Genomic DNA, 11732 nt, shown 5'->3' on the forward strand with positions numbered 1-11732 from the left:
ACCACTATAGTGTCCTTGTACAAAACCTTGGCCAGGCCTCATCTCGGCCCCTATTACATTTTTACTTATTTTTTTATCCCCACCTTTGTTTTGGCCTTTTCCCCCCACCCCCCCTTTTTTTTTCTAATTTTTCTCTCCCACATGGCAGCTGTCTCCCATTCTGCCAGCGCATTTCACACCTAATCTAGAGCCGTCTTTTGTCTCCACTAGTCCTATCACCATCTCGTCTCGTTTTGAACACCTCTTAATGTCTCTTCACTTCTCTTTTGTTCTCTCCCAGCCTGGCCTCTTAATCTATTTCATTTCCTGTGCCTTTCCAGCCTCGACAAAGAGTTTGACTCGAAACGTTGACTCTATTTCTCTCTCCACGGATGTTGCCTGGCCTGCTGAGTTTTTCCAGCATTTTCTGTTGTTATTTTGGATTGCCAGCATCCGCAGTATTTTGCTATCGTACTCATCTAGAATATCGTGTCCAGTTCTGGTCCCCAGATATTGAGGCCTTGGAGAGGTTCGGAGACGGCCTTTTAGATTAATACCTAATTTAAAAACCTTTAGCTATCACAATAACTGGGTCTTTTTACTCTAGAAAAGCATAGATTTCTGGGTGACCTAATTGAAGTATTTAAAATGACTGTGTTCACGTAGATAGATTATTTAAGGTAGATAGGTTATGGAGAATGTGCATATAAGTTACGTAAGCATTAAACTAGTTTAGATGATGGGAGGTTTTTCTTTTCGCAGGGGGTCATTAACCTAAAACCAGTTGCCGGCTCATGCAGTGAGTGTGAGTTCAGTGCAAACATTCAAAAGGGACCCCCCTCCAAGTTCCTGGAGGGACTGATATCAATTCAATTCAATTCAAATCGCTTTATTGGCATGACAAGTTACATCTTATGTTGCCAAAGCATCGGAAAACATTCATGTTTGTTCACAAAAATACAGATCTATCCATACAGTGTATAAACAGATATATCCCTGAGTGTATAAATATACTTTCATATAATTTATATATACTCTTATATTTAATGGTTGTCCCTCTGTTTATGGCAAGCTGTAACAGTGTGCCGCTAATGTTACGCAATTTCTCTCTTCCCCTAGTAGGTATGGGAGTTTTTGGTCGTCATTCAAATGTCTGAATTCCGGGCATATTTTTGTAAATTTTGGGTAGAAATTCTCCCTTATGCCCTGGTATTTTCTACAAGCTGTGAGGAAGTGCATCTCTGTCTCCACCATTCCCTGACTGCAGTGAGAGCATATCCTGTCCTCTCTTGGTAGCCGGGTCTGCCTGTGTCTACCTTTTTCGATCGCCAGGCTATGTTCACTAAGTCTGTACATTGTCAAGATTTTTCTCAGTTTGCTGTCCTTTACCATGGTCAGGTAATCAGCTATGTTGTATTGTCTGTTTAGGGCCAAGTAGCAATTGAGTTTGCTTTGGGTTTTTGTTGTTTCTGCCCAATATGTCAGATATTTTTCCTTTTGCTTAGCGACGATTGTGTTGGGTCGAATTCTTTGTGTTACGCTGTCACTGTCCGGTGGCTGGTTATTGTTAGTAGTGTTAGTAGTTACTTCACTGAGTCCCAGGACTAGTTGACTGAGGGTATTCTTCTTTATGGTCAGCTCTTGGCATTTCAGGGCGTCGTAGTGATAGCATTGGGGGTTGCTCATTTGTAGGTGATTCCAAAATTTGGTGGCTCTTTTTTGGATAGTGATTATTAATGGATATTGGCCTAGTTCCGCCCTGCATGCATTGTTTACTGTTTTCCTTTGAGTCCGGAGGATACTTTTACAGAATTCTGCATGTAGGATCTCAATTGGGTGTTTGTCCCATTTTGCAAATTCTTGTTGTGTTAGCGGTCCCCATACCTCACTGCCATAGAGTGCAATTGGTTCAATTACGGATTTGAAAATTTTTAGCCAAATGCTAATTGGGATTTCTATTTGGATTGATTTTTTAATGGCATAGAAAGCCCTTCTTGCTTTCTCTTTCAGTTCATTCACAGCCAGTTTGAAGTTTCCCGTAGAACTGATTTTTAAGCCCAAGTATGTGTAGTTAGTGGTTTGTTCAATTTTGGTTGTTCCTAGTGTGAAATTTATTTTGGGTCCCTGATGTCTGGATCTTTGCTGGAACACAAGGACTTTGGTTTTTGGGGGATTTATTGTCAGGGCCCAAGTCTGGCAGTATGACTCCAGCAGATCCAGGTTCTGCTGTAGACCCTCCTTAGTTGGTGACAGCAGAACCAGGTCGTCTGCATAGAGGAGGAATTTAACCTTGGATTCATATAGGGTGAGGCCGGGTGCTGTAGATTGTTCAAGTAGTTTTGCCAATTCATTTATGTAAATATTAGAGTGTCGGTGAGATTGGCGAGCCCTGCGTCACCCCCCGCCCCTGTGGGAAGTATTTTGCGTACAATAGGTGGGATATTGGGCAATGTACCTCATGGTCACTATTCGCTCCTAGAACTCATTTCTTGATCGTCTTCAGAAGTAGAAAGGAATTTGCCAGAATTCTTTTTTCCTAATATTAATTGAAATATTAATATTAATTGAAAGGTACATTTAATTGAATTTTGTACATTATGGAAAGACATTTGATTCATATCAAGTCTGTAAAGCTTAGCTGTGTAATTTGTGTATGCATTTTTAAAAAAATTAATTTTGCAGATATTTGATATATAGACCTATAATGTACAGGACAGCATCCTATAGGGTTACAGTACATAACCTCAATTGGGCTGCCCCCACTAGTTTCCCTGAATTGGCGTAGGGTTTTAAAAAAAGTGTCTTTTGCTTCTCCCGGGAGGTTTCGTGGCTGCTGGTGGGTGGGCAACATTGAGCGTCATGTTGCCTAGTTGCTGGTCTTTTTCTGCGTGTCTTTTTCATATGTCCGTAATTGTACTTCAGCAACAACTCAGCATCTTGAGCACAGGAGGAAGGAAGCGCTAACGGGTGGGGGGGAAAAAAGAGAAAAGATACTAGCAGTAGTTTATGCAGATGGACGCCAGATTTTGCGGTGTTTCAGTGTTAAACTCGAGTTTCATCAGACATGGTGGGTTGACACAAAGCGATGGTGAAAGCAGTCCTCTGTGTTTACTGCTGATGAATACAAAGGCTTTTCAAAGCTCTTGCGCTTTCATTTGTTGAAACCTGTTGAAACCAGTAATGGGCAAAAAGTTGTGCTGAGTAAGTTATTTCAATCTGAAGATTCATTGTTTGGTAGCCTTGAAATGGGAAAGCCTCGGCAAGAAAGCAGCTTTTTTCCTTTAATTTCACCTTGTAAAACATGTCATTGTTCCAAATGAGATGTATTACAAATAGACAGGCAAAACATAACCTATTACATTTAAATATGGATAATACAGCATCTTTATTTGTGGTCACTGCAGGGATGCAGGGACAACACTTTGTCAGTTTTCTTTTGTCATTATTGAGGTCCATCTGTGAAAGATTAACACAACAAGAAAGTGATGTGAATTCTACCGTTAATCATATGTTGGGAGTCATTTTATTTCTTTTACCCTGAACTTTTCTCCATTCCTGTCCTGATGTTACCGATTCATGTTGGGATACAGTTTTATGAGTGCAAGTGACCATTCTTCATGTGTGAACATAAACAGTGAGTTATGCTGAATGTATGAAAACAGAAAATGCTGACAACACACATCGAAGTAATCGTCTCTTCAGTGGGTATGACCAGCATTCGTAGGTTTCCCTTTTATCTCTAATAGAACTTCTGACTGCAAGTTCAGTACATTATCATTTACACATCGAGTGCCTCATTGTTTGAAACATACATGGTGAATTACTGATAAAAGCAGAGACAGACAGGAGTCTGAAATCAGTATATTCCATAGAGCAACGTGGCACTGAAATCAGTATAGTCCATAGAGCAACATGGTACTGAAATCAGTATAGTCCATAGAGCAACATGGTACTGAAATTAGTATAGTCCATAGAGCAACATGGTACTGAAATCGGTATAGTCCACAGAGCAACATGGTACTGAAATTAGTATAGTCCATAGAGCAACATGGCACTGAAATCAGTATAGTCCACAGAGCAACATGGTACTGAAATCGGTATAGTCCATAGAGCAACATGGTACTGAAATTAGTATAGTCCATAAAGCAACATGGCACTGAAATTAGTATAGTCCATAGAGCAACATGGTACTGAAATCGGTATAGTCCATAGAGCAACATGGCACTGAAATCAGTATAGTCCATAGAGCAACATGGCACTGAAATCAGTATAGTCCATAGAGCAACATGGTACTGAAATCAGTATAGTCCATAGAGCAACATGGCACTGAAATCAGTATAGTCCATAGAGCAACATGGCACTGAAATCAGTATAGTCCATAGAGCAACATGGCACTGAAATCAGTACAGTCCATAGAGCAACCTGACACTGAAATCAGTATAGTCCATAAAGCAACATGGCACTGAAATCAGTATAGTCCATAGAGCAACATGGTACTGAAATCAGTATAGTCCATAGAACAACATGACACTGAAATCAGTATAGTCCATAGAGCAACATGGTACTGAAATCAGTATAGTCCATAGAGCAACATGACACTGAAATCAGTATAGTCCATAGAGCAACATGGTACTGAAATCAGTATAGTCCATAGAGCAACATGGCACTGAAATCAGTATAGTCCATAGAGCAACATGGCACTGAAATCAGTATAGTCCATAGAGCAACATGGCACTGAAATCAGTACAGTCCATAGAGCAACCTGACACTGAAATCAGTATAGTCCATAAAGCAACATGGCACTGAAATCAGTATAGTCCACAGAGCAACATGGTACTGAAATCGGTATAGTCCATAGAGCAACATGGTACTGAAATTAGTATAGTCCATAGAGCAACATGGCACTGAAATCAGTATAGTCCATAGAGCAACATGGCACTGAAATCAGTATAGTCCATAGAGCAACATGGTACTGAAATCAGTATAGTCCATAGAACAACATGACACTGAAATCAGTATAGTCCATAGAGCAACATGGTACTGAAATCAGTATAGTCCATAGAGCAACATGACACTGAAATCAGTATAGTCCATAGAGCAACATGGCACTGAAATAACAACAGAAAATGCTGGAAAAACTCAGCAAGTCAGGCAACATCCGTGGAGAGAAATTTGAGTTGACGTTTCGGGTTTGACCCTTCTTCAAAACATGGCACTGAAATCAGTACAGTCCATAGAGCAACCTGACACTGAAATCAGTATAGTCCATAAAGCAACATGGCACTGAAATCAGTATAGTCCACAGAGCAACATGGTACTGAAATCAGTATAGTCCATAGAGCAACATGGTACTGAAATTAGTATAGTCCATAGAGCAACATGGTACTGAAATCAGTATAGTCCATAGAGCAACATGGTACTGAAATCAGTATAGTCCATAGAGCAACATGACACTGAAATCAATGTAGTCCATAGAGCAACATGGTACTGAAATCAGTATAGTCCATAGAGCAACATGGCACTGAAATCAGTATAGTCCATAGAGCAACATGGTACTGAAATCAGTATAGTCCATAGAGCAACATGGCACTGAAATCAGTATAGTCCATAGAGCAACATGGTACTGAAATCAGTATAGTCCATAGAACAACATGGTACTGAAATCAGTATAGTCCATAGAGCAACATGGCACTGAAATCAGTACAGTCCATAGAGCAACCTGACACTGAAATCAGTATAGTCCATAGAGCAACATGGTACTGAAATTAGTATAGTCCATAGAGCAACATGGTACTGAAATCAGTATAGTCCATAAAGCAACATGGCACTGAAATCAGTATAGTCCACAGAGCAACATGGTACTGAAATCAGTATAGTCCATAGAGCAACATGGTACTGAAATCAGTATAGTCCATAGAGCAACATGACACTGAAATCAATGTAGTCCATAGAGCAACATGGTACTGAAATCAGTATAGTCCATAGAGCAACATGGCACTGAAATCAGTATAGTCCATAGAGCAACATGGTACTGAAATCAGTATAGTCCATAGAGCAACATGGCACTGAAATCAGTATAGTCCATAGAGCAACATGGTACTGAAATCAGTATAGTCCATAGAACAACATGGTACTGAAATCAGTATAGTCCATAGAGCAACATGGCACTGAAATCAGTATAGTCCATAGAGCAACATGGCACTGAAATCAGTATAGTCCATAGAGCAACATGGCACTGAAATCAGTATAGTCCATAGAGCAACATGGTACTGAAATCAGTATAGTCCATAGAGCAACATGGTACTGAAATCAGTATAGTCCATAGAGCAACATGGCACTGAAATCAGTATAGTCCATAGAGCAACATGGCACTGAAATCAGTACAGTCCATAGAGCAACATGGCACTGAAATCAGTATAGCCCATAGAGCAACATGGCACTGAAATCAGTATAGTCCATAGAGCAACATGACACTGAAATCAGTATAGTCCATAGAGCAACATGGCACTGAAATCAGTATAGTCCATAGAGCAACATGGCACTGAAATCAGTATAGTCCATAGAGCAACATGGCACTGAAATCAGTATAGTCCATAGAGCAACATGGCACTGAAATCAGTATAGTCCATAGAGCAACATGACACTGAAATCAGTATAGTCCATAGAGCAACATGGCACTGAAATCAGTATAGTCCATAGAGCAACATGGCACTGAAATCAGTATAGTCCACAGAGCAACATGGCACTGAAATCAGTATAGTCCATAGAGCAACCTGACACTGAAATCAGTATAGTCCATAGAGCAACATGGCACTGAAATCAGTATAGTCCATAGAGCAACATGGCACTGAAATCAGGTATGACTTGAATCAGAATTTTAATAGTCACACACAAATACTTTACAGAACCATCTCTTGATTATAGTATCCTAGCTAGTTATTTAGTGAGCCTGTAGATCATGTTTGACTCCGGACCAGCATGGCCCTGTCTCTGTTACTCTGCAAACAGTATGATTTCAATGTCTCTGTCTGCATTTCATTGAAAACGGGTAAATCCATAGCTCTATGTAAAATGATGTCCAGTATTTGGAAAGCCTACAGGAATGTTAATTATGGAATTAACTGCATGTCATATTGGTACAACAACAACACACTAACTTGCATTTATTTAGCACCTTTAACATATAAAGTCCCAAAGCACGACACAAATAGACATAATGAAAGAAGGTGGAGCTGGAAAAGAAAAGATTGGGGGGGGTGGGGGTGGTAACCAAAGCCTAGGTCAAAAGGATGTGTTTTAATGAGGTTTTTTAAAGATGGAGAGAAGTGTGTTGAGGTGGAGAGGTTTAGGGAGAGAGTTCCAAAAATAGCTTACCCCAGGCATCAGCCTTTTCCCTCAAAACACCACATCAGTACCATGTAGAAGGAGTGACTAAAAGCTTGATCAAAGAAGTAGGTTTTAAAGAGGAGAGAGCGGCTGAGAGGTTTAGGAAGGGAATTCTGGAGCTTAAGGCTTAGGTGGCTGAAGGCATGTCCACTAATGGTGCAGCAAAGGATTACACAAAAGGCCAGAGTTAGAGGAACGCAGAGCTCTGAGGGTTTTAGGGCTGGAGGAGGTTGTAAGAAATAGAGAATGGTTAGGCCTTTACGGGATTAAGAACTCGCGAGTCTAGAAATTGGTCATCGGTGTACCCATTTTCCAGACAGACCCAGGGCGCCTGAAAGACATTCAACGCCGCATTGGTCTTTGACAATTTTCAGATGTCTGGATCGGATGCCTAAAGCCGGCATTAGGCTCTTTGCACGTGCTAATGAGAGGCCTAATGCTTGTTTCAGAATCCCTCTGAGAAATCGAGAGTTGCCGGAGTGTCTGAGGGGGGCGGCGGAGGATTTGAGGGAGGCGGCGGAGGATTTGAGGGAGGCGGCGGCGGGTTTGAGGGAGGTGGCGAGGGGGGTAAAGTTGAGTGTCTTCCTAGTACATGTGCAGCCTGATGCCACGTCATTGGATGGCGTGGATTTCCAGAGCCACAGTGTCTGGCCAGCAGTCACAAGTTCCTCCGATCATGACTAGTTGCAGAACAGCTGTCTGATCAATACATTTCTTCTTATTCCCCTTTCAGTCCAAACCCTGTTAAGCATCTGAAATGCATTTCATCACATAGGAGGAATGTTTTGTTCCCAGATTAGTTTTCACATTAGTGTAATGATGTAAAAGTTCATTTGATGTCCTGTGTACAATGTTTGCTATGTGATGAAAATGTTCTGGTCGTGTGTGTGTCTGTCTGAAGAAGATAACTTTTGGAAGGATTCCATCCAGGCTTCACACTGCCACATAAGCAATTTTGCAGCGTTCCAGTGTATGACCAGAAATAACCTTCAGTTGGAGCCCTTTGTCTATAAGTACTATGTTGGTACTACACTAATTATATTTTGGCAATATATAATCCTGTGCGTCAACAAGTGAAGATGTGGCTTTTCAGATTTCAAATTATATTCAATTCAAAAACACAATCACAATCACAATCACATGTTCATGATCTATTGTGAATATTTGAAACGTTTTGATAAGAGTGCGTGCCGCATTTGTTTATTAAAAATGGATTTCAGCGGGGCTCTTTGATGGTTAGATCTTTGAGGTGCTCTTTTATGCAATGGCCAGCAGCCATATGACAAAATGCTACTGACTAATTAACGAAATGGAGAGACCGATAACTAACTCCAGGCTGAGTTACAGTAAGCCATTCGTCACCAGATTACAAGTTTCTGATGAAACGCTCAATCAGTTTTAGTTCAAGCTTACTTTAACCAAAGATAATTTGTTGTAATTGAATGCGAATGAATATAGTTTTGAAACGTGCAAAGGATTCAAAGCAAAATTTCACCATTGCTATTTTTGGTGCACTTCCACTATAACTTTGGCTATCCAGGTGAAAAACGGGGGCAAAAAGGACCAATTTCGTGGGGCTAGCTCTTAGACCCAAAGATGTCTGAAATACATCTGAAACCATAGTTGGTCTGGCAGGGGGTTATTTGGGAAAAGGGTGAAAACAGGTGCTAAGTGGATGCTGTGCTAATAAGACATGCCTGTTTAAAAGTCTGGTTTTAGCCAGTAATTTTGGGACTAATTGATGATTACCAGGATTGAAATGTGCCTGGAGGCGCTAAAAACGGACACCTGCATGTTTAGCACTAAAGTGCTGATTAGGAGCAATTTTCCTGGAGCGGTGTATTTTTTTTAATTCATTGATGGGATGTGGGCGTCGCTGGCTAGGCCTGCATTTAGTGCCCATCCCTAATTGCCCTTGAGAAGATGGTGGTGAGCCGACTTCTTGAACCGCTGCAGTCCAGATGGTGTAGGTACACCCACAATGCTGTTAGGAAGGGAGTTCCAGGATTTTGGCCCAGCGACAGTGAAGGAACGGCGATACAGGTCCAAGTCAGGATGGTGTGTGGCTTGGAGGGGAACTTGTAGGTGGTGATGTTCCCATGCGTCTGCTGCCCTTGTCCTTCTAAGTGGTAGAGGTCGCAGGTTTGGAAGGTGCTGTTGAAGGAGCTTTGGCGAGTTGCTGCAGTGCATCTTGTAGATGGTACACACTGCAGCCACAGTGCGCCGGTGGTGGAGGGAGTGAATGTTGAAGGTGGTGGATGGAGTGCCAATCAAGCGGGCTGCTTTATCCTGAATGGTGTCGAGCTTCTTGAGTGTTGTTGGAGCTGCACTCATCCAGGCAAGTGGAGAGTACTCCATCACACTCCTGACTTGTGCCTTGTAGATGGTGGAAAGGCTTTGGGGAGTCAGGAGGTGAGACACTCGCCGCAGAATTCCCAGCCTCTGGCCTGCTCTTGTAGCCACAGTATTTATATGGCTGGTCCAGATCAGTTTCTGATCTATGGTAACCCCCAGGATGTTGATAGTGGGGGATTCAGCGATGGTAATGCCATTGAATGTCATGGGGAGATGGTTAGAGTCTCGCTTGTTGGAGATGGTCATTGCCTGGCACTTGTGTGGTGCGAATGTTACTTGCCACTTGTCAGCCCAAGTCTGAATGTTGCCCAGGTCTTGCTGCATATGGACACGGACTGCGTCAGTATCTGACGAGTCTCGAATGGTGCTGAACAGTGTGCAATCATCAGCGAACATCCCCACTTCTGACCTTATGATGGAGGGAAGGTCATTGATGAAACAGCTGAAGATGGTTGGGCCTAGGACACTGCCCTGAGGAACTTCTGCAGTGATGTCGTGTGATTGAGATGAATGACCTCCAACAGCCACAGCCAACTTCCTTTGTGCTAGGTATGATTCCAACCAATGGAGAGTTTTCCCCTTGATTCCCATTGACTTCAGTTTTGCTAGGGCTCCTTGATGCCACACTCGATCAAATGCTGCCTTGATGTCAAGGGCAGTCACTCTCACCTCACCTCTTGAGTTCAGCTCTTTTGTCCATGTTTGGACCAAGGCTGTAATGAGGTCAGGAGCTGAGTTGCCCTGGCGGAACCCAAACTGGGCGTCAGTTAGCAGGTTATTGCTGAGTAAGTGCTGCTTGATAGCACTGTCGACGACACCTTCCATCACTTTGCTGATGATTGAGAGTAGACTGATGGGACGGTAATTGGCCGGGTCGGATTTGTCCTGCTTTTTGTAGACAGGACATACTTGGGCAATTTTCCACATTGCCGTGTAGATGCCAGTGTTGTAGCTGTACTGGAACAGCTTGGCTAGGGGCGCAGCTAGTTCTGGAGCACAAGTCTTCAGTACTATTGCCGGAATGTTGTCGGGGTCCATAGCCTTTGCAGTATCCAGTGTCTTCAGCCGTTTCTTGACATCACGTGGAGTGAATTGAATGGGCTGAAGACTGGCATCTGTGATGCTGGGGACCTCAGGAGGAGGCCGAGATGGATCATCCACTCGGCACTTCTGGCTGAAGATAGTTGCAAATGCTTCAGCCTTGTCTTTTGCACTCACGTGCTGGGCTCCACCATCATTGAGGATGGGGATATTTTTGGAGCCTCCTCCTCCTGTTAACTGTTTAATTGTCCACCACCACTCACGACTGGATGTGGCAGGACTGCAGAACTTTGATTTGATCCGATGGTTGTGAGATCGCTTAGCTTTGTCTATCGCATGTTGCTTCCGTTGTTTGGCATGCAAGTAGTCCTGTGTTGTAGCCTCACCAGGTTGACACCTCATTTTTCGGTATGCCTGGTGCTGTTCCCGGCATGCTCTCCTGCACTCTTCGTTAAACCAGCGTTGATCTCCCAGCTTGATGGTAATGGTAGAGTGAGGGATATGCCGGGCCATGAGGTTACAGATTGTGGTTGAATACAATTCTGCTGCTGCTGATGGCCCACAGCGCCTCATGGATGCCCAGTTTTGAGTTGCCAGGTCTGTTCGAAATCTGTCCCATTTAGCACGGTGGTAGTGCCACACAACACGGTGGAGGGTATCCTCAACATGAAGACGGGACTTCGTCTCCACAAGGACTGTGCGGTGGTCACTTCCACCAATGCTGTCATGGACAGATGCATCTGCAACAGGTAGATTGGTGAGGACGAGATCAAGTAGGTTTTTCCCTCTTGTTGGTTCCCTCACCACCTGTCGCAGACCCAGTCTGGCAGCTATGTCCTTTAGGACTCGGCCAGCTCGGTCAGTTGTGGTGCTACCGAGCCACTCTTGGTGATGGACATTGAAGTCCCCCACCCAGAGGACATTTTGTGCCCTTGCTACTCTCAGTGCTTCTTCCAATTGGTGTTCAACAC

This window comes from Somniosus microcephalus, chromosome 9 (assembly GCF_052327205.1).
Source record: "Somniosus microcephalus isolate GS21.2 chromosome 9, FLI_Smic_1.0, whole genome shotgun sequence".
NCBI lineage: Eukaryota > Metazoa > Chordata > Chondrichthyes > Squaliformes > Somniosidae > Somniosus > Somniosus microcephalus.